Raw genomic sequence first — 23977 nt, 5'->3', positions numbered from 1 at the left:
CTCTCGCAGGCGTGTTTTAACATACACAAAACTCGCTCTCTGTGTGACGGACGCAAGATCGCTGCAACCAATATGTGACGATCCCACGATCGCTGTCACGAATATGTGACGAACGAGGCGTCAGACCCCAGCCCTTCTCACCAAACTCGTGACCAAAGGACTAGCCAATCTAAAACCGCGATGTCACGTGCGTAACAATACTACACCCAGCTGCGCCCTGCACAACGATTTTCCAGCTAATTGGACCACAATCTATGTACCGGCAGCCTGAGCAATTGTTACTGGGTCAGGTTGATTACGCAATTAACCCTTCACACTGCCACCACCTCCTTTTTGTACAGAGAAAGAGGAAACTCGGCGGCACAGTGGCTTAATGGTTAGCACATCTGCCTTGCAGTAAATGGGTCATGGGTTCGATTCCCAACCATGACACCTCCTGCATGGAGTTTGCATGTTCTCCCTGTGCTTGCATGGGTTTCCTCCGGGTACTCTGGTTTCCTCCCAAACTCCAAAGACATGCTGGTAGGTGAATTTGATTCCTGTCCAAATTGGCCCTAGTATGTGTATGTATGAATGTGAGTTAGGGACCTTAGATTGTACGCCCCCTGAGGGTTAGGGACTGATGTGAATGTACAATATATATGTAAAGTGCTGTGTAAATTGACAGCGCTATATAAGTACCTGAAATAAATAAATAATAAATATCAGCTATAACACTATAATGGTTGAGATAATCGTCTGTATAACACGGTCACCGCAGGCCGGTTATACAGAGGTTTAAACAAACACAGTAGCGCTCTTTTTAGAGGCAGGAATTCATAAATTTCAATTAAGAGCTATAGAAACAGTTCAACACTTTCAGAAGGAAAGATTTATTACTAAAAGGTCAAAAAGGGTGCAATAGAAATATTTACAGAAAAAGATGTAACCAATATATATATAAATATACAGAGAACAACAGCACAGCAAAGAGCTAACAGAAGGAGGTTAAAGGGTTAAAGTACTTGCCAATCAGCCTTTGGTTTGCAGATCAAGTTTCAGAGCGAAAGGGTTCGGGTCTCCCCAGGTGGTTCTGATGTTAAAATGGGAGACTTCTTCAACTTAACTCTTCTTAGGCCTGACAACCCAATTTGTAGTTCCCCAGCAGGGGGTGTCTCTGAAGTCAAGGACCAATACCCCGTTTAGGGCAGGAAGGTCTGGGCGTAGACCTAAACTAGAGCCAAAATCTCGTGTAGTTCATATTTTGGCTCATACCTCTTCATATGCTCAAGTGACACTCCACCCGCGGGTAGATTATTATGCAGACACATCTGAGGATTGATTAGATATGAATTCTGAAATTCTACACTGAATCGTTCACGAGATCTACGTTTCTGCTTTCCTATGTATTTGAGACAAGGAGAGTGACCTATCAAACTGTTCGTCTCCTCTTGGCCAATCTGACGATATGCCTAGTTTTTATGTAAGTCTCTCATATTCCAAGATATGAGACATAGGGGAAACATGGATTTTTAAAAAGGTTATCTGGTCATGCTTCCTTGCACAGGTTCTTTGGACAGCGAGGCCCCAGCTCCCTTGGGGATTTTATAGCTCCTAGCCCCCTGCTGGGCTCTGGCCTCCTGTGACACTCCTAACACACACACATACTGGCCAAATGTCACTGTGCCTCTTAGAGGGGGGGGGAGAACATGGAGAACTCTTAACAAAATGGAGGGCTTTGCCTGCCTCTGGTGCGCATGTTCGCGACACTCTGTTTCTGTGTAGCTGCAGAGAAATCAGGATAAATAGATATACGACTGCCATTATATGAAAGTTCTCCAAGTGTTCTAGCCGCTTTCAAAATATTCTCCCGATCTCGGAAGTGCAGAAAACGTGCTATCATAGGCCTAGGAGAAGCTCCCGGATGCAGGGCCTGCATGGGAACCCTGTGCGCCCATTCTATGGCAAAAAGGCGGGAAAAAGTATTCGCGTCCATATGTTCCTTAAGCCATCTTTCCAGAAAATCCTCAGGTTGTTTACCTTCAGCCCCCTCCAAGAAGCCCACCAGCCTGATGTTGTTGTGGCATAGCCTGTCCTCTAAGTCTCCCAGCTTGCCAGTATGAGCATTCAGCTCCTTGGTACCTGTCTGTACTGATCCCTCTAATGGATGAATTATGTCCTCTAAATCACTGATCCATTTTTCAGCCTCAGCAGCTTTTTCCTTCACAGTTTGCATTGCATATCTTGTTTTAGGAATGACAAATCCACTTTAAGACCATTGATATGATCCGTGAGAGTTGTCTGGCAGAGGTGTATGGCTGACATTACCTATTTTAACAATGGCTCCTGCTGCTCTCCCTCTCCTCTCTCTGTCACCATCCACCGACTCATGCAAACTGACCCCCTTCTTAGTGGAACGATCCCTCTTAAGCACTTTCCTGGGATACATTACCCACAGCTGCAGAGGTATTTTGGCTGCTCCTCCATCACCTCCTCCCCTCCACATATCTCGCGACCACTATCTTGAGAGCCCCAGGCAAACTTAGCCAGGCGCTCTCCCAAGGATTTCCCGCCAGCCTGCCTTATTTTTATCATCGTGGATTGCTCACCCACCTCCTCCTCCCTTCAGGTGTTTGGCCAGTATAAAATCTCAGCCCTATGTGTTTCAGAATGGCTGCAGGGTACTGTGGCCCCGCTGGAGCTCCGATCCCTCGCTGCTCACTCGCCGGAAGCCAGCTCCGCCCCCACATATGCATTTTACATGCCCTTTATCACTATTGTTTATTGTAAAGTTGACAATGCACTTGCTTCAGAGTACTAGAGCTGGTTCTGCTTCCTGAAGAGAAGAGAAGTTAATTGCAATGTTTAATAAACTCTGAATCTTTTCATTTAAAAAAAAAAAAAAAAAAAACCCTGCTTGCGGTGTCCCCTCAAAATGCATTAGCGTTGGTGTTGATTGATGTTTGCTAACTCTGACACTGGCAGTTGAGCTGTTTCCTGGCTTGATGAGAAGCCAAAACACATGCTCAGCTTCAGTTTCAGGTAGCTGCAAAAACCCCAGCTCTGGCTCTAGAATTGGCCCATTCCTGACCCCCCATCCCAGCTTCAGAAAATACTGCTTCAGCTCCAGGACAGATTCAGAGCTTCTCAGTTATAGCTGACAAAGAAAGTTATAAAATTACATGACTTTGTTTTCTTTCTGTTGAAAAGAAAAAAATATTAAAATACATTTGAATAAGTGCTTTAGCAGTGCCCTGGGGATGATCATGAAAAAGTTATGGTTTGTCCTTGCAGATCTGTTCTGTAACTGTTTGTACTGTTTGACGTCAGTACATGTTTACTTTAAAAGCCATTACAAAAATACTTTCTAAAAATCTCCCCATCAGAGATATTTCAACTCGCTTCCTGTTCTGTGATTGCAGAACAAGAATTGAAGGGAACAGAAAGACATACACACTGAAAAAAAAAGACATAGATACACACTATATTGCCAAAAGTATTGGGACGCCTGCCTTTGTACACACATTAACTTTAATGGCATCCTTGATTAGTCCTTAGGATTTAAAATTGAGTTGGCCCACCCTTTGCAGCTATAATAGCTCCAACCCCTCTGAGAAGGCTGTCCAAAAGGTTTAAGAGCGTGTCTATGGAAATGTTTGACTATTCTTCCAGAACTGCATTTGTGAGGTCAGACACTGATGTCGGAGGAGAAGGCCTCACTTGCAGACTCCACTCCCAAAGGTGTTCTGTTAGGTTCAGGTCAGGAGTCGCTCACTCATGTCTTTATAGACTTTGCTTTGTGCACTGGTGGAAGAGGAAAGGGCCATCCCCAAACTCTTCCCACAAAGCTGGGAGCATGAAATTGTCCAAAATGTCTTGTTATGCTGGCTCCTTAAGCGTTCCCTTCACTTTAACTAAGGGGCCAAGCCCAACCCCGGAGAAACAACCCCACACCATAATCCCCCCTGCACCAAACTTTGCACTTGGAACAATGCAGTCAGGCAAGTGCCATTCTCCTGGCAACCAACAAACCCAGACAAGTCCATTGCTAGACAGAGAAGAGTGATTTGTCACTCCAGAGAACACATTTCCACTGCTCTAGAGTCCCTAGAGTCCAGTGGCAGCGGGCTTTATGCCATTGCATCAGATGCTTTGCATTCCGCTTGGTAATGTAAGGCTGGGATGCATCTGCCGGGCCATGGAAATCCATTCCATGAAGCTCTCTGTGCACTGTTGTGCTAATCTGAAGGCCACAGGAAGTTTGGAGGTCTTTAGCTATCGACTCTTCAGACAGTTGGCAACCTCTGCGCGATGTGTGCTTCAGAATGCCACAGGCCACACAAGCTGGGGAGCTCCAGGACACCTACTCTGTCATTTTACGTGACCTACCACTTCATGACTGAGTTGCTGACGTTCCCAGTTGCTTCCACTTTGTTATAATATCACTACCAGTGGTGTCACGTACCTGATGGGAGACTGAATTGACGAGGTCGGCCTCACTTGTGTCACCAGCCATGACCCCGCTGGAGTTGGAACAGAGGGAATCTAGGGACCAGGGGGACAAGAGCACCAGTGGTTGTTGTTTGCAGCTCTTGCAGGTGATGATCTTGGAAGGCTGATGATCCTCTGATTTGTCTTTTTGTAAATCAATGCATGACAGAAATCCAGTCTCTGCTCACACTCCACTGTAAACTTCCACATACAGGACCTCTGCATTCATCATGGGCAAACTTAAGCCCTGTAAAGTGATCCAGGGGCTGGCTACAGCCAAACCTGAAATCAATTAACCCTTTGCCTGATTAGGTTTTTCTCGAACCAGCTACTGGAGACAACTCAGAGGCTCCAGGATGGTGCCAGCGAAGGAGCTCCTGCCCACCTGCGCAGTTGCTGTTCTATCTCCTTACATGGTGCTCCAAGATCCACCTCCATAGCAGCAGGACACCTATCACCCACAGAGGAACTGGCAGCACGTTGACAACACCTGGAGACCCCCATACAGCCACCTGCCTCCCCTGTCATGGCCGGCCATAGTTCCGAGCAGATACAGCCAGACACACCAGGATAAAGGATGATATACACAAGGCTTCCCCTATAGACACTTCCACCCCACCACCGATCAGCATGGAACCACAGAACAGCAACTATCACATGTTGCCATAAGCACAGCTGCAGGATAACTTAACAGGGGATCCTATGGCTACAGGCAAACACAATCTGGGGAGCTCCTGGTCACCTACTCCATGCAGGCCATAGGATGATCAACCTTCTTCAGACAACCAAGCTGAATCTTTACAGCCAGCATCTCCACAACAGCTGAGTCAAACAGAGTTCTCCTACATGATCTGTCACCCCATCATGCTTCCATATAAACAACAGGGATTCATCTATGCCACCTAAACTGCAAAGTCCCATACTGCTCATTGCAAATATGCTTGCAGCCGTGGACTGTTGTAACCTCATCCCACCAACTCTGGGACAGCCAACATGTCAGGTGAAAGAGACTATTTTCCTTTGAGATTCTAAATTATATCTGAACCAGAAAGGACTTTTGGTTACTGATTTATAAGGTTAGAGAGATATGCCCCTGAGAGCCTCAATTTTAAACACCTCTCACAAAGAACAGAAACTATCGACTGCCAGACTAGATTTGCGCAAATTTCAAACCCAAATGATCACCCAGCATACAGCTGCGAGGGAACAACAGCACTATCTGGAGGACTATGACAACCGAGGCTGATGCAAACCCATGTGCATCAGAGACCTACCCGAAAGTGACGTTTAATATTAATCTGGGGGAAACCCTCCTCTTATGGCAAAGAACTTGACCGAGCACACCAAACTCTGAGACCTTAGATTTGCTCTCAAGACCTTGAATTGTAGTCTACGGAGTACATCGCTATACCCTTAAATAAGAATAAGATATTGTCCAAAGCCTGGGGCATGCACCACATTGAATTTGACAGAGCTGAGATCCAGTTGTTTTGCAATCTTTCATGGATTACTCTAAAAAACCGCAACCTCTTTTGACTGTACTTAGAAATAACTACATACCCTAATTGTTTAGGATTTCCTTTAAGCTTTACAGCCAGTTGTGATGGCAAATCAGCATCACTCCACTATCCGGAAGATAAATTACAAGGCTGGGAATGTCTTCCCAATCTTACATCTTTTTCCCTATACCTGCATTGTCATTGGAGACGCAATGATTTCCTGCTTAAATATAGCAACACTATAATGCTCAAATCCAAGATTATACCAATCTTTATAATCTTACAGATGTGGCTTACAGCAAACCCCATCCTCTATTGTTCTCAATTGCCTTGCTCCTAGCAACATCTCTAAACGGAAGCATCAGAATCTGGTGTATCACTCAACCAGTTAGTAAATCTCTGGGATTATATGGTCTTACTTATTAATACTGTATAACTTTTCAGCCTTTTCTTGGGCAACAGTTGTGTACCCTGTACAATGATGTTCTGTGGGGACAACCTATTAGTACTTCCATGACACACTTATATTACAGTAATTCCCAGGAAAGAAAGGATATATTCAACTGTGCCAGTCTCTGAATGTGTTGCTATGGATTAGTTAGTGACTTTTTTTATAGCTTAGATATGTGATTTTTCAGTTGCTTGTGTTGTGTTTGAAGCTAGGCTCCCTCTATTGATATGCAAATACACCCGTTCAACTGGTGTATGAGCAGCACAGGAAGCTTCTTATAGGAAATGAAGTAGCAGGGGGAGGGAAGGAGGACATTTTGAAAAAGCCATTTGCCGAGACCAAGACAGAGTTTTTCTGAAAGACAAAGCAACAGCTGTGCTGGAGACTTGGAAGAAGAAACCGTGTGTAAAAGGACTCTGAAATGTGTTTGTGCTGCACTCTGAAGAAAGATCCTGGAACCGTAATAAGTCTCCATTACCAGGAAGAACTTGGTTAAGTAACTTTTAGTGTATGCTGTCACGATCGTGGCGTCGACCCCAGACCTTCTCACCAAACTCGTGACCAAAGGACTAGCCGATCTAAAACCGCGATGTCACGTGCGTAACAATGCCACACCCACTGCACCCTGCACAACGATTTTCCAGCTAATTGGTCCACAATCGATGTACCGGCAGCCTGAGCAATTGTTACTGGGTCAGGTTAATTACGCAATTAACCCTTCACACTGCCACTTCCTTTTTATACAGAGAAAGAGGAAACTCGGCAGTATCAGCTAAAACACTATAATGGCTGAGATAATCGTCTGCATAATACAGTCACGCAGGCCGATTATGCAGAGTGTTAAACAAACACAGTACGTTCTCTTTAGTGGCAGGAATTCGTAAATTGCAATAAATCGCTACAGAAACAGTTCAACATTTTCAGAAGGAAAGATTTATTACTAAAAGGTCAAACGGGTGCAATAAAAATATTTACAGAAAAGATGTACTATTATTATTATTATTATTATACAGTATTTATAAAGTGCCAATAGTTCGCTCAGTGCTGTACATTACAAAGGGGGACAGAACATGTGACAGAACAATACCAATACAATGCAAAACATGAGGGGATCGAGGGCCCTGCTCTTTCGAGCTTACAATCTAGGATATATATATAAACATACAGAGACCAACAGCACAGCAAAGAGATATCAGAGAGAGGTGAAAGGGTTAAGGTACTTGCCAAAGTCCTGGGTTAGCAGATCCAAGTCTCAGAGCAAAAGGTGCCAAGCAATAAAGTGCCAATAGTTCGCTCAGCGCTGTACATTACAAAGGGGGACAGAACATGTGACAGAACAATACCAATACAATGCAAAACATGAGGGGATCGAGGGCCCTGCTCTTTCGAGCTTACAATCTAGGATATATATATAAACATACAGAGACCAACAGCACAGCAAAGAGATATCAGAGAGAGGTGAAAGGGTTAAGGTACTTGCCAAAGTCCTGGGTTAGCAGATCCAAGTCTCAGAGCAAAAGGGCACGGGTCTTCCCAGGTGGTATTGATGTTAAAATGGGAGACATCTTCAACTTACACTCTTAGGCCTGACAGCCTATTTTGTAGTCCCCAGCAGGGGGTGTCTCTGAAGTCAAGGACCAATACCCCGTTTAGGGCGTGTAGGTATGGGCGGATACCTCAACTAGAGCCAAAATCTCCCGTAACTCATATTTTGGCCCATAACTTTTACTATGCAAAAGTGACATTCCACCCGCGGATAGAATATTAGGCAGACACGTCTGAGGATTGATTAGATATGAATTATGAAATTATACACTGAACGGCTCACGAGATCTATTTTACAGCTTTCCTGTGTATTTGAGACCATGCGAGTGACCTACCAAACTGTTCGCCTTCTCGTGGCCAATCTGACGATATGTCTGGTTTTTATGTAAGTCTCTCATATTCCAAGATATGAGACATAGGGGAAAAATAAATTTTGAAAAGTGGTTATCTGATTCTGTCACATAGGCTGAGTTAGGTTTATTAGGTTGAAATCTCTTTCAACTCCTGGGAAAGCTTGCCTTATCTTATACGAGGTGTTACATTTTACAGGTTCTTCGGACAGCTAGGCCCCAGCTCCCTTGGGGGCTTTATAGCTCCTATGACCCTCCTGTGACATTCCTAACTCACACACATACTGGCCAAATGTCGCTGGGACTCTCAGAGAGGGAGGGGGGGAAGAGTGAGGGAGAAATAGGTTTGTCATGATGGTTAACCCCTTTGCCAAGATGGAGGTTGAAGCCAAAATGGTTGAACCGCGTCCATCTCTGGGTATACGCTGTTACATATGCCTACCACATAGATGGTCAACTTGTGCATATTTTAGGCATATTTTGGTATGACTTGTGTTATCTGCAGTTGTATGTGCAGATTTTCTGTTTAGTAAAGGCATTAATACACTACAGAGGTCTAAGCTTCCTTGACTTTTATTGCAAGAACTTTTGGTAGACACCAAACAAAAACACCAAATAGCCCTGTTGAACGCCAAGATTTTCAGTAATATCCTATTGTATAGAAGAACAAAATCAAGACATTTATTGAAATTCTTACCTGTCCTGCTCCACAGGATTGAAATGCAGGATATTCCTGTGATACTGAAAGCTCTGAACTGTTTCAGGCAGGTAGGTATAACCTGATTAGAACCATCCTGCTTCATGGTAGCTGGCTATGAGGAACAGGAGCCTGTCCTAACAAGGTGATCCCTACAATGTTAAAAGCCAGAAAGTTCACTTCCCAGAAGATTTACAATTGCATATGGAAAGCATGCTATGCTTCATGCAAGGATAGAAATGTTTATTCCAGAAAATACTCCATGGAATTTTTCCTGACTTTTTTACATTTAGGCTTAAATCAACAAACGACCCTGAGTACTCTGTAGAAGTAGGAAGAGATAACACGGCCATCGCACACATCACCTGGCCCAAGTGTTTATCAGGTAAAATCAGCCTCAGCCCAATTCATCCAAGCGATGCCCACAACATGTTTCGCCCTGCCCCCAGGGCTTAACCACTTGTCTACCGGGCACTTTCACCCCCTTCCTGCCCAGGCAAATTTTCAGCTTTCAGTGCTGTCTCAATTTGAATGATTATTGCGCTGTAATGCAACACTGTACACTTGAAATTTTTTTGAGACATATAGAGCTTTCTTTTGGTGGTGTTTAATCAGTGGTGATTATTTTTATTTTTTGCCAAACAAACAAAAAACCCAACATTTTGAAAAAAAAAGTTTTTTTCTTAGTTTCTGTTATAAAATTTTGCAAACAGGTAATTTTTCAGCTGCACTGATGGGCACTGATAGGCTGCACTGATGGGTACTGATGAGGCAGCCTTGATATGTGGCACTGATGGTGGCTGATAGGCGGCACAGACTGGCAGCATTGGTGCGCACACACACTGGCATCACTGATGGACACTGACTGGCAGCACTGATGGACACTGTTGAGACTGCACTGAAGAACGCTGTTGTGTCTGAGGGCTGCACTGGACTGCCTTTGATTTTTAAATACATTTGCCGATTACAGGCTTTTCTCTCTCCTCACGCTGTGACAGCGTGAGGAAAGTGCAGGCAATAACCGGCAACTGTATTTACATTATGATCAGTTGTGTCATTGGACACAGCTGATCACGTGGTAAAAGGACGCAGTGATTGGCCCTTTACCATGCCATGTGATCAACTGTGTCTGACTGACACAGTGATCACAGAGCTCGCACAGGAAGTGCGGTTCTGGAGGACCTCATATGACACCCTTCCAGAACTAGATGACCAGACTGTAGCCGTCATTCTGTCGTCAAGTGGTTATTCATGGAGTACAGACAGAATGACAGACGACAATCCCACATAAAAAAATAATAATTGCAAGCTGGTGTGCACTTCTATTCATAGTGAGGGTACCCTTACCAACACTTCAGAAAACACATGCTCATATTAATCCAACCGCTTTCTCAGGATGAATGATCTCCACAATCCTCCCTGGATTCCTTAATCACACTGATCCCACTGTCTCCAGACACTTTACTCCATCCAGGGACAAAACATAAGGAACACAATAGTGTAATACCGCCAATAGTAAAATCAAATGACCTTTATTTGAACTGCTTACATCAAAACAAGCCTTTATGCACGTAATCAATCATAGTATAAGCCTCACAGCCATCCAGGAAGAACGTCCAGGTGCTCCAGATCGTTCGTTTCCCTTTTCCAAAATGGCCACCGGTCAACTTCCGGTTCCTGTGTGCGTCTTGACGTAATTTCCCCCGACGCGTTTCGTCATCGACTTAATCATAAGGGGTTCCTTATGTTTTGTCCCTGGATGGAGTAAAGTGTCTGGAGACAGTGGGATCAGTGTGATTAAGGAATCCAGGGAGGATTGTGGAGATCATTCATTCTGAGAAAGCTGTTGGATTAATATGAGCATGTGTTTTCTGAAGTGTTGGTAAGGGTACCCTCACTATGAATAGAAGTGCACACCAGCTTGCGATTATTATTTTTTTATGTGGGATTGAAGGGTGATTCACACACACAGTGTTTTCACTGATTATTTCACCGTTTTCACCGTTTTTTTCACCACTATCACTATTGGTCACTGGATTGTGTGAGATGAATTAAGTTTATGTCATATAAAGGATAATGCACTATATGTTATTTTCCTTTTTTTAAGGTACATGCACATGGGAGATCGTTAGAAGAATTTCTGAACATCTTGAACTATGATGTTATAGGATAGTGAGAGCTAACAACTGTTTGATGCACTGATTGATGGACTTCCCAGTTTTTATTTAAAGTTTGCTTATAACACTTTCACATATATAAATTTGTTACACCTTCAGGGGAAGGTGTTGTTTGTGTTGAGGGTTATTGTCAATCACATTTGTTTAGGAGGTGGTTTTTGATAAAATAAGGACATAATAATAATATAAAATATACGAAGCCACAGGATTGTGATCCTTAAAAATACTGGGCAGTAAACAAACGGGGGGGGGGAAAGAGTACCTTTATAAAAACCTATATACCCCTATGTGGGGCTACTTACCAACTGGCTGCATATATAAGGTATGCTTCACCCTCCCTTTTTACACATATATATGAACTATATTTCATAGTCATATATGAAATATGTGTAATTTTAAAAAAATATACTTATTTCAATGAGTATATCATCATGATAAAAGTATATATACCCATGATACGACATCAATGTTATGGATGTCTAATTCTGTATAAAACATATGAATACAATTAAACATAAATAGTAACCATGTCAGAAAATGAGTAATAGTATAAAACATGGTTACTAAAAGTTCTGAGGTCAGTAAAAATGTATAAGCAATATAAAAACACATACAAATACATAGTTGTGCGTAGCAGAAACCTCTTGTAGAAAACCCCTCAATAAACGTTGTAATATTCTTCCCTAAAATTGCAATGACGAGAAACTTGGAATATCAAACAATAATATAAGAATGTAAAATCCACATAAAATAAAATAAGATTGATCGAAAAAATTGATACATAAAAAATTCGATACATAAAAAATTCAATGTAAAAAATGGTGTGCAAAATTCCATGTAAGACATATATATTTCTATTATAAATAAAACATAATGTAGGTGACCCAAAATACATTATATTAAAACTCCAAATGGTTCACATAAAATGGGAGACACAGAATTTTTTATATAGAGTAAAAATGTAAAATGCAAAAATAAAAATAGGAACAAAAAGATTTTGTGGCGCTAAGTTACAAAGACCACAAAATATCTCTTTCAAACTCATAAATATATATAAAAATTACTAGCTGTTGTGAATAAAACAATTCAAATCGAATTCGATGTTATGTCCGTTTGGATGTAAACAACCCAAAGTATAGATCCATTTTGATTCTAATTGTGACACCGCTTTTTTCTTATTGGATCCTCTCCAATGTCCACTATCAACCCCTATGCCCATAAATATCAACGAGGATGGGTCTTTATTATGGTGGGTTTTATAGTGGAGCAATAAAGAATGCTCTTTATACCCCTTTTTTATATTATTAACGTGCTCTCTTAATCGATCCTTCAAACGTCTGGTTGTTCGTCCTATGTACTGCAAATTACATGGACATTGCAATAAATAGACGACATACCTACTATTGCATGTAATAAAATCCTCTATTTTAAAAAAATTCCCTTTTGCTGTTGATTTAAAGTCTGTATGCTTTTTTGTATATTTGCTACTACAGCAGATCACGCATTTCCTACAAGGATAGAAACCTTTCATATTAGGAAAGATTCGCACATCTTTGGGAGGATCCATAATATTAGGGGCAATTCTATTCCTAAGCGGTGTAGCCTTCCTAAAGGTAATTTCAGGCTTGTCTGGAAGGATCTGTTTCAATATTGGGTCTGATTTAAGTATCTTCCAAATATTTTTAATTATTTTTGTTATTGACTTATGTTGAATTGAGTAGTCAGTAATGAACGGACAAACTCTTTCTGATCTTTGTTTAGGTTCATTGTTCAGCATTAAACTTCTATCGGATCTACCAATCCCTTCCATTACCTGATTAAGCATATTCTCATCATATCCTTTTTCTAGGAATTTTGTTTTAATAATAGATGCTTGTTTATGGTATGTATTAATATCAGTGCAGTTACGTCTTATTCTAGAGAACTGCCCCTTTGGAATGTTTTGTAACCAAATGGGATGGTGATAGCTGTCTAGAGGGATGTAGCTGTTTCTATCCGTTTTTTTTTTAAATTATTCCGTTATAATCCGACCATTTTGATTTATTAAAGTCAGGTCAAGGAAGTTAATGCTGTGTTGGCTATAGTTAAAAGTCAGTTTGATATTGAGTGTGTTAAAATTCAAAGTAGTAAAAAAATTTAAAAGTGTCTGTTCATCACCATTCCATATGAGGAGGATGTCATCTATGTATCTTCTGTAAAAGGAAAGCTTCAGTTCCTGCTTGTTCTTGGGGCATTTTCCCTTCAGTTTTGTCTTCAGCAAGTGAAATGCATGCTCAATCGGATTCAGGTCAGGTGATTGATTTGGCCATTGCATAACATTCCACTTCTTTCCCTTAAAAAACTCTTTGGTTGCTTTTGCAGTATGCATTGGGTCATTGTCTATCTGCACTGTGAAGCGGCGTCCATTGAGTTCTGAAGCATTTGGCTGAATATGAGCAGATAATATTGCCCGAAACACTTCAGAATTCATCCTGCTGCTTTTGTCAGCAGTCATATCATCAATAAATACAAGAGAACCAGTTTCATTGGCAGCCATACATGCCCACGCCATGACACTACCACCACCATGCTTCACTGATGAGGTGGTATGCTTAGGATCATGAGCAGTTCCTTTCCTTCTCCATACTCTTCTCTTCCCATCACTCTGGTACAAGTTGATCTTGGTCTCATCTGTCCATAGGATGTTGTTCCAGAACTGTGAAGGCTTTTTTAGATGTCGTTTGGCAAACTCTAATCTGGCCTTCCTGTTTTTGAGGCTCACCAATGGTTTACATCTTGTGGTGAACCCTCTGTATTCACTCTGGTGAAGTCTTCTCTTGATTGTTGACTTTGACACACATACACCTACCTCCTGGAGAGTGTTCTTTATCTGGCCAACTGTTGTAAAGGGTGTTTTCTTCACCAGGGAAAGAATTCTTCGGTCATCCACCACAGTTGTTTTCCGTGGTCTTCCGGGTCTTTTGGTGTTGCTGAGCTCACCAATGCGTTCCTTCTTTTTAAGAATGTTCCAAACAGTTGTTTTGGTCACTCCTAATGTTTTTGCTATCTCTCTGATGGGTTTGTTTTGTTTTTTCAACCTAATGATGGCTTGCTTCACTGATAGTGACAGCTCTTTGGATCTCATCTTGAGAGTTGACAGCAACAGATTCCAAATGCAAATAGCACACTTGAAATGAACTCTGGACCTTTTATCTGCTCATTGTAATTGGGATAATGAGGGAATAACACACACCTGGCCATGGAACAGCTTAGAAGCCAATTGTCCCATTACTTTTGGTCCCTTAACAAGTGGGAGGCACATATGCAAACTGTTGTAATTCCTACACCGTTCACCTGATTTGGATGCAAATACCCTCAAATTAAAGCTGACAGTCTGCAGTTAAAGCACATCTTGTTCGTTTCATTTCAAATCCATTGTGGTGGTGTATATAGCCAAAAATGTTAGAATTGTGTCGATGTCCCAATATTTATGGACCTGACTGTAACTTCTTGTTCCACCATTTATAGGTGGCTCAGGCAAATCATCATTCAATATATGGTTTCACCCTTTTCCTGTCTAAGCACACTCTGCAAGATCAGTGAGTGCTTGGACTTTTAGACACTGACAACTGTTCCTTTTGTAGAGCTACCCCATTAGGAGCTACAGGTTGTATTGGGTTCTTTTGTCCTCCAGAGGGGTGACCCACTTTGGAATTTTGACACATCCTGATGTTTTCTAAACATTAATGGATAGCACAATTTTGTAAGCAAGGCACACAGTAATACAGGCAGCTCACAAAAGAGAAACCCATGGTAATAAAAATCAATCAATGCAATTAAAGCATATGGCTGTATGTTCTCTTGAAGGCTTGTAATACTACTGTGTGCTAAGACCAGGTGATAAATAAAATACCGAGAGCCACTTTCACTTTCTTTTCTGTATACGGACTGCTACCTCTACATTTGACAATGTCTGACTTGCCAGTCTAACGTCAACAACGTTGGCAGGCATAGGAGTCATATTTTAGCGGTGCAGTGCTTCTTCCTAAACGGGGGATTGTAATCGACAACATAAATAAATATGGCAGGCAGTGATCATTTCAAAAAGAACACCTCATAGCCTCCGTTTCTAATATTGACTCAATGTTAAGCATTATAACACATTTTATTAGCACTCATGGTTTGTTGCTTTGGTTCAGTCCCTCAGGGTGAAGCAGTTGAGTATTCAAAAATAGTCACTTGCTAAGGGTACCCTGCAGAGTACCTTTCCTTGGGAGAGTGATGCAGCAACCATACAGTTATGGGCAGGCTGGAGCTTGTAGTTTCTCCACAGGGAATAAATGCAGTCATGACCAGTAATGAATACTCAAACCAAACCCTCCTCCTCAACTTTCTGCAGGAAGGTAAGAGGAATTTCCACCCTGACTTCAGCAGTCAGCGACATAATTGCAGCAGCTTCAAGTGCTGTGCCCCCTGCATCCCTCTCACGTGTGCCTGTACCCAGTCTTCTCTGCTGCCTCAGCCAATCACAGTCCATCTAGCACCTTTATGGGCTCACTCAAGATGTCTACTCCCGGGTTGAAGACCCTTTATATGGCCACAGACGTTCAACATTATAATTACTCCATTTAACCCTCTCCATATTGCAGGCAAGGAGTTAAGCTCCAAACAGGGAAAGAAATATTTGTAACCTATAGCAGTCCTGGTTACACTTTTTTAACACTTGAATTACGTGAAAAAATTATGTATGTGCAGGCCTAATTCAATGCTAGCTTTAGGTGTATTTTCTTTCAGGCAGCTCTTTAAGCACTAAGCAGTCCCCAGTTGGTGTTTCTGGTTTTTATAGTTGGTCATTTTAGCATTTTGTTGGCTGTGTTGCCCACCCCTCATTTGGACTGCTTTTGAGTGTCCTGATTCTCTCTGAATCCAGTATCCCTCAATGAAGGAGGTTTTTTTTTTATTTGCCATAAAATCCTTTTCCTAGAAATACATTAGGGGTTAAAGGTCCCACCCCTTGTATTTAGGCTTTTTCAAGTCACTTTATTGCCAGTGAAGGCAATCTTACTGTAGGCAGTATAACCCAATTGTGTCTGAATCCTGTGTCCCTCAAACTTCCAAGAAAAGAATTTTACAAGTAAAAAAACAAAAAATGTTTAATTTTTTTTTTTTTTACCTGCATGCATGGTGATCTGGTTAGATGTTCATGGGATCTAAACTAGTTCACCAGAGATGGGTAACAGCCTACTGTTTTAGCACAGTGATGTGATTGTTTACGTTTTTGAGATTTTATTTGAGATGTGCAAAGAGAGATCACGCAAATACTTATAGGTATAGCAATTAACTAATGACCGATACAGATAACAAACGCAATAATATTAGAAAATATAACAAAAATACTTAACCAAAGATGCCTTTTTACAATGAAAACCAGCGCAAACCCACATGATCAATTACATTACTCAGTTTAAAAAAACATTAATGTGCTAATAGTAAATTATATATAAAATATATTGATATAAAAATATATATAAAAATTATAAGTCCAGTGACAAAAAAGTGACAAAAAATCAAAAAAACCCCAGAAAATATATATATATATATATAATTACAGTCCCGTGACAAAATTAAATCAAATTAAATTATAATATATTTTCCATTTGATTCTTCCGTGTTACTGATCCCTTCACCATCCACCAGTGCAGAAATCAACATTAACCGCACTCACCAGATAATGGTGAGTCACACGCCTTTCAGGATTGTTAAGGGCTCCTGGACCCCCTTTACTTTGTCTGAGACCTCCAAGTGCTGTTTCCTCTTATGTCTAGGTACCTCTTCTGCTTACTCCTCTCACCGAATCCCCCAAAGGAAAATCAGGAAGAAGAAAAGACCATAGCGTGATACCGCAGTAACTTCTCCTCAAATTAATCTCTCCAGACCACTCACATTCTTTTGCGGGATATAGCCCACTTTTTATTCAAAACAACAGCAATTCTCTTCAAGAATGATCCACTTTTCATGTACACCGATTATACAAGGACCCCACAGTTTAGTGTGCAGCAGGATGGCAGACCTCAGCTACAGACTCTCCTACTTAGGCTAAGATGGCCCCTTGGAACGCACCGCTCGGCGTGCGCTCCACTCACCGGAAATGACGTCAGACGACGGACCAGGCAACCGGAAGTGCGTCAACGCGTTTCGCCCCACCCACAGGGCGTTATCAAGATGCCTTTTTCTCCACGGGTCCCTCCGTCTTATATGGCGTGGCACAGATTATCACAATTATGATAACAGGTCTGAGCTGAGACAGTTATTACAACTTTTAGCTTTGTTATATACAAGACTAATGTGTAAGGAAAATACCGACCCCCTTGATAGCAAAATTACTTTCTAAGGACCTTGACCATTTGTAATAACGTTACTTTGGGATGAAGTGAGCTAAGGTAACCAGGCTTAGAATCCATTCTTAGATATTGCAAGCCAATTTTAATAAGGAAATATGAAAATTCCCCATCACTCCGCCCCCTGGGGTAATGCCTTCAACTGTACATAAAGGCAACATCTCACCAGTGAAAGGAAAGCACCTAGTTATTTTACATTCTTCTACCACCCGGTAAGATTTATCTCAATTGAGAGATAGGGGACAAAGTAAATCTACCTACTCTTTCTGTCTGATTTACCTACGCAGGAAATCTCATTTGGCTATGTTAGGACTGCAAAATATATAAATATACAAAAAAAAATTTTTTTTTAAATCAGAAATATTATTTATTAATGTTTAAGGCATACATAGTACAGAATGTAGTACCAAATACAACACATTACGAAAGAATCAGCCATTAACAAAAAGAACAAAAGTACTAAAAGAAAATTTCCAATGTTACCAGTTGTCCAATGAACAAACAAGTACAACAAGATTGTGGTATTATTATGCAGTAAAGGCACATCCGGAACCCCACAGGCACAGAGCAGTAGATGTCCCCCTCCAACAATGGACCAGTGGAAAATACAGCAGATAGATCTTCCTACATTATAATCGAGGCAAACAACACAACACACATTTTAGCTGGTGTATAATGAGCCCTAAGTGCAGTATACTGTTGTGATATACGGTGAGAAACCGTCAATGAGCTAAGATGGATAGACTACAGGGCAGCTTCCCACTGGTCTTCCTCAAAAGCCCCCCCACATCTTGCTCCCACTGACCACTAGCCCTATGGGTATTTTTTAAGTAATCTGACAGAAGCATGGTATAGAAGCAGGAAATCTCTTTAGTAGTTGCAGCTGAGTGCAAATAATTGAAGGTGGGGGTGGGAGAGCCGTGCTATAAGGCTGACGGGCCTTGAGCCGCAACTGCATGTTTTAACTGCATGTAATAAAATAACATTGTAGACCATAAATTATACCTGCATTTCAATGTATCAAATGACATGAGTTGACCACTGTTGAATATATGTTTCAAATTGGTTATCCCGTAGGATTTCCACTTAGAGGCATATTGTCGCTTGGCCAGTTCTGGTAATGCCTAATTATTCCATATGGGACTATATGCGGTGTGACCTGTAACCTGCTGCAGCTGCTTAACCTTGACCCAAAGCTTATGTATTAGTAGGGAAGGACTTATTTGGTTTACAAAATGATTGATCCTCAAGACCTTCTGGTAAAGAGCTAGAGACCGTACAATGTAACATCACTTGTAGAGTAGAATCATTAGCTGTGGCATTAGTGGTGCCTCCTTCCGCCATACATTTACGCAGATGTTGCACCTGGCTAGCCAGATAATACAACCAGGGATTGGACAAAGCTATCCCCCCCTCTATCCTTAGGATGCTGTAACTGTTCTATACGTATCCGTGGTGGGCGGTTTCCCCAAAGTATGGAGCAAAAAAATAGTATTTATAATTGAGAAGGTTTTCAGTGGAATCATTACTGGCAAATTGTGAAGAAAATACAGCAATTGGGGCATAAATATAATTTTTATAATGTTCGCTCTACCTGCCAAAGACAACCAGAACTTAGACCATATCTTCACCTTGTCTTTAAAGTGAGTCAACAACGGGTTTAGATTTAATCAACAGTAGTCTAGTAAATTGTAACTAATGAGAATACCCAGGTATTTAAAGGAGGATGTTATTATAACCGGACAGACAGTAGACATTGCTGGGTCTGTGACCCCATCAAGTGGCAGTAGGGCCGACTTAGAACAGTTAATTATTAGCCCAGAATATTTTCCAAATTGAGAGATTGTATGCATGGCTGTTCGTAAAGGATGAGCCTATATCGCCCAGCAAAAGCAATATGTCGTCTGCATACAACAATATTTTCTAGTGGATGTTACCTTATCGAAAACCCACCATCTCCTCACTAGCCTGAATTCGCACCGCCAGAGGTTCAATGGTCAATGCAAACAATAGTGGAGAGAGGGGGCATCCCTGTCGGGTACCCCTAGCTAGCTGAAAAGTTAGGGAAGTTGCTCCGGTGAGCGTTTTATAACCTGGATAAAGCTTTTATATCATTCTCCCAGTGCAGCTTTCTTTTCTTTGCCAAAAATCTCTGTTAGCCAGGTTTCGATGAATTGTGTGGGGTTACTTCCCTCAGTGTGTTCTGGAAGGCCTACAATACGTACATTATTATGTTGCAGACTTTTTTCAAGATTTTCCATTCTGTGCCATAGAGCATAGAACCATATGCCATAGAGCAGGAAGGCCTAAACAGCTGGTGGCAGTAGGGGATTCTATAATCAGAATGACTGATAGAATAATTTGTTGCCAGGATCGCCTCAACCGAATGGTTTGCTGTCTCCCTGTTGCCAGGGTTCAGCATGTGGTGGACCGGGTTGATAAATTACTGGGAGGGGCTGGGCATGATTCAGCTGTCTTGGTCCATGTTGGAACCAATGACAGAATACATGAAATGTGGAGACTTCTTAAGAATCAAATTAAAGAACTAGGCTGCAAGTTGAAGGGAAGGCCCTCCCAAGGTGATATTTTCTGAAATATTACCTGTGCCATGCGCAACTTAGGGACGACGGGGAGATTAGAGAACTAAATGCATGGCTAAAGACCTGGTGTAAGAGGGAAGGATTTGGGTTTCTAGAGCACTGGGCTGAATTTTCATTGGGGTGCAACATATATGCTAGGGATGGTTTGCACTTAAATGGAAGGGGGTCTGCTGTGCTGGTGGGAGAGGGTTATGGGGAGGCTGGAGGAGTATTTAAACTATGATCGAGGAGGGAGGGAGAATTAGATTATAATGGAGTAGACAGATCAGACAAGGTTCAGTTCTTATTGGTGGGTGGAATGGGGAAAGATGGGGGGAGGGCTATGGAAGATGATAGGAAGGTTCTCATGTTACAAACAACCATTGGAATTGGTACCATTTGTATGAAAATAAAAAAAATATGCAAAATAAGTGTGCACAAGTTGTCAGTGAATGAAAGTGTTTGTTCACCAATGCCAAGCAAAATAGGTGAGTTGGAAGCTTTGGTGCATGAACAGAACTATGATTTAATTGGTATTGCTGAATCTTGGCTTCATTCTTCACATGACTGGGCTATTAATATTCTTGGCTATATTCTCTTTTGGAGAGAGAGGAAATGGTGGTGGTGTCTGACTCTATGTGAGAATTGATCTCAGAGCAAGTGTGAAAGAGGACCTAGTTGATGGAGAGTGTGATGAGGCTGAAACATTATGGGTGGAACTGCACACGGGGGTGCGTACTACAAAGGTAATCATTGGAGTTTGTTATAGGCCTCTCAGTATTAATGAGGAGCTGGAGACTCAGCTCCTTGCACAGATCAAAAGGGCTGCAAGGGCTGGGACAATGATAATAATGGGGGATTTTAACTACCCGGAAATTGACTGGAGTAATGGCACTGGAGTGTATGTAGAAGAACAGTTAAAGGGCAAAAATGTATAAACCTACTACAGGACAATTTTATGGTACAGTTCATAAAGGCCTCAACTAGGAATGATGTTTTGCTGGACCTGGTAATCTCAAACCATGCAGAACTTATTATAAATGTCCATCTAAAAGAACATCTGGGTAGCAGTGACCTTAACATGATTTCATTTATTGTTAGCTGTAAACAACAAGCACATACGGGAAAGATAAAAATGCTCAATTTTAAGAGAGCTAATTTTCCAAGGCTGAAAGATGCTCTCCAAGACTTACACTGGGATGGAATATTGGCATTGATGAACACAACACAGAAATGGGAGTTCTTCAAAAAGACTGTATGTGAACAAACTGCAAAATATATTTCCATGGACAACAAGTTTAAAAGGCTAAAAATCAAACCTATGTGACTTATGGCCAGTATTAAAAATGGTAAAGATAAGAAAAGAGCTGTTATTAAATATAAAAATGAATGAACACTATCAGCGTTTAAACGTTACAAAGAATATACCAGAATATGCAAAAAGGAAATAAAGGCCGCAAAATTTAGGCCCATGTAGGCCCTTTACAAAATAATCTAGAGTGGGTGACTGGGGACAAAGAGAAATCAAATGTATTAAATACCTTCTTCAGCTCTGTGTATACAAAGGAGCATGGGGGAGCTGTTGTAAATAATGAGCATGGTATTGACACAGCTCCAGGAGATCCACATTGGCTCACAAGTGATATGATCCAGAAATATTTAGACAGAATAAAGGTGAATAAAGCACCTGGGTCGGATGGCATACACCCACAGGTCCTTTAAAGAATTCAGCTATGTCATTTCAAAGCCATTGTTTCCAATTTTTATGGACTCTTGAATGACTGGCATAGTACCACTGGATAGACCTGTTAGTTTAACTTCTGTATTTGGGAAGATACTGGAGAGTTTAACCACTTGCCTTCCGCCTGCTGTTTATAAACGGCAGGACGGTGGCACTCCAGGGGCGGGTTGCCGTTCATAAATGGCACCCGCCATTTCTAGCTGTGCGCGCTCCCTGGGAGCGCGCAGCACTGCGATCCGGTGCCCGCTGTGTCGTCCGGATCTGATCTGTACGAGGTCCCGATCATGTGATTGCTGATTGGCCAATCAGCGATCACATGCAAAGTAGTAAGCAAGATGTCACTTGTGACATCATTGCTTACTACGTGTGAAATCTGTGAATGATCACAGAGGTCACATGGTACAAGGCTATTCACAACAGCCTTGTACCATGTGACAAGCTGTGACCAATCACAGCTCACTCAGTAGTTCTCAATGGCTGCAAGAATGCAGACAGAAAGAGAAATGATTGCTTTTACATCCTATATGGGTTGTAAAAGCAATTACTGTAAAAAAAAATCTTCATCACCCCCCACAAGTAGTACAGTGTCACCATGGTTACACTGTACTGCTAGGGTGACAGTATTTAAAAAAAAAATAATAATAATATAAAAAAATAAAATAAAAATGTAAAACAAATGTTTAAAAATGATAATTTTTGGTTATAAACTAATTTGGCTTATTTTTTTTACTAAAAAGATAACGGAATACATTTTGGCCAAGATTTATGATAAAAGATTATTTATTTGCAAAATTTTATAAGAAAAACACTTTTTTTCAAAATTTTTAGACTTTTTCATTTACATAGCAAAAAAATAAAAATCCCAGCGGTGAATAAATGCCACCAAAATAAAGCTTTATCTGTCTCAAAAAAATGGTAAAAAAATTCATATAGGTACAGTCTTGCATGACTGCGCAATTGTCATTCAAAGTGTGATAGCGCTGAAAGCTGAAAATTGCCTTGGACAGGAAGGGGGTAAAAGAGTCTGGAAAGGAAGTGGTTATAAAGACCACATAGATGAGTTCTTATTGGAATAAAATATTTTAAGCAACATATTGCATGGATTCATGAAGGACAGAAGTTGTCAAACAAATCTGATTTCATTTTATGAGGAGGTGAGCAAAACCTTGGACAGAGGGGTGTCGGCAGACATGGTATACTTGGAATTTGCAAAAGTGTTTGACACAGTTCCCTACACACGGCTAATGTGTAAGGTAAATTCTACAGGCTTGGAAAAATCTGTACGTAAATGGATAGAATACTGGCTAAAAGATGGTATTCAGAGAGTAGTGGTTAATGATTCATACTCTGATCGTCTAGGTTTGTTAGTGGTGTACCCCAAGGTTCAGTGTTGGGACCCTTACTTTTTAATATATTTAGAAATGATATAGGGTCTGGTATTAAAAATATCATTTCAGTCTTTGCAACTTACAAGCCCACCTCAATGCTCTGTTTAATTGGACAACTATGCGGCAAATGAGGTTTAATGTTAATAAATGTAAGGTTATGTACTTGGGCGGCTAAGAATATGCATACATCATACATACTAGGGGGAGTACAACTATGGGAATCAATGGTGGAGAAGGATCTGGGAGTTCTGGTAGATCACAAGCTTAATAATGGCATTCAATGCCAAGCTGCGGTTTCTAAAGCGAGCAAAATCCTCTCTTGTATTAAGAAGTATAGACTCCAGAGAGAGAGATATCATTTTACCCCTGTACAAATCATTAAACCCTCATCTGGAAAATTAGTAAACCCTCATCTGGAATATGCAGTTCAATTTTGGGCACCAATTCACAAAAAGAACATTGGGGAACTGGAGGAAGTACAGAGAAGGGCAACCAAACTGATAAGAGGCATGGAGGCGCTCAGCCATGAGGAAAGATTAGAGAAGCGGAATTTATTCTCTCTTGAGGACCTCTCCTCAAGAGAGAATAAATTCAGCTTCTCTAATCTTTCCTCATGGCTGAGCTCCTCCATGCCTCTTATCAGTTTGGTTGCCCTTCTCTGTACTTCCTCCAGTTCCCCAATGATCAACATGTATTAATTAGA

General features: G+C 41.2%; 1 protein-coding gene and 1 long non-coding RNA gene across 5 annotated transcripts in view; both read left to right on the top strand.

Annotated features, from left to right (window-relative positions):
* The window catches only part of LOC149448989 (uncharacterized), a 291234-nt gene that overhangs the window by 164123 nt on the left and 103134 nt on the right, over window positions 1-23977 (top strand). The gene's annotated exons all lie outside the window — the stretch shown is intronic.
* On the top strand, window positions 9301-13256 carry LOC149448991 (uncharacterized). Its single transcript, XR_016315467.1, has 2 exons — window positions 9301-9397; window positions 11120-13256. It is a non-coding gene; the product is annotated as an uncharacterized LOC149448991 (long non-coding RNA).

Source organism: Staurois parvus, unplaced genomic scaffold (genome assembly GCF_062004578.1).
Source record: "Staurois parvus isolate SC_StPar_1 unplaced genomic scaffold, SC_StPar_1.0 ptg000645l, whole genome shotgun sequence".
In the NCBI taxonomy this organism is placed as follows: Eukaryota; Metazoa; Chordata; class Amphibia; order Anura; family Ranidae; genus Staurois; species Staurois parvus.
This window is presented reverse-complemented; position numbering and strand designations above follow the sequence as displayed.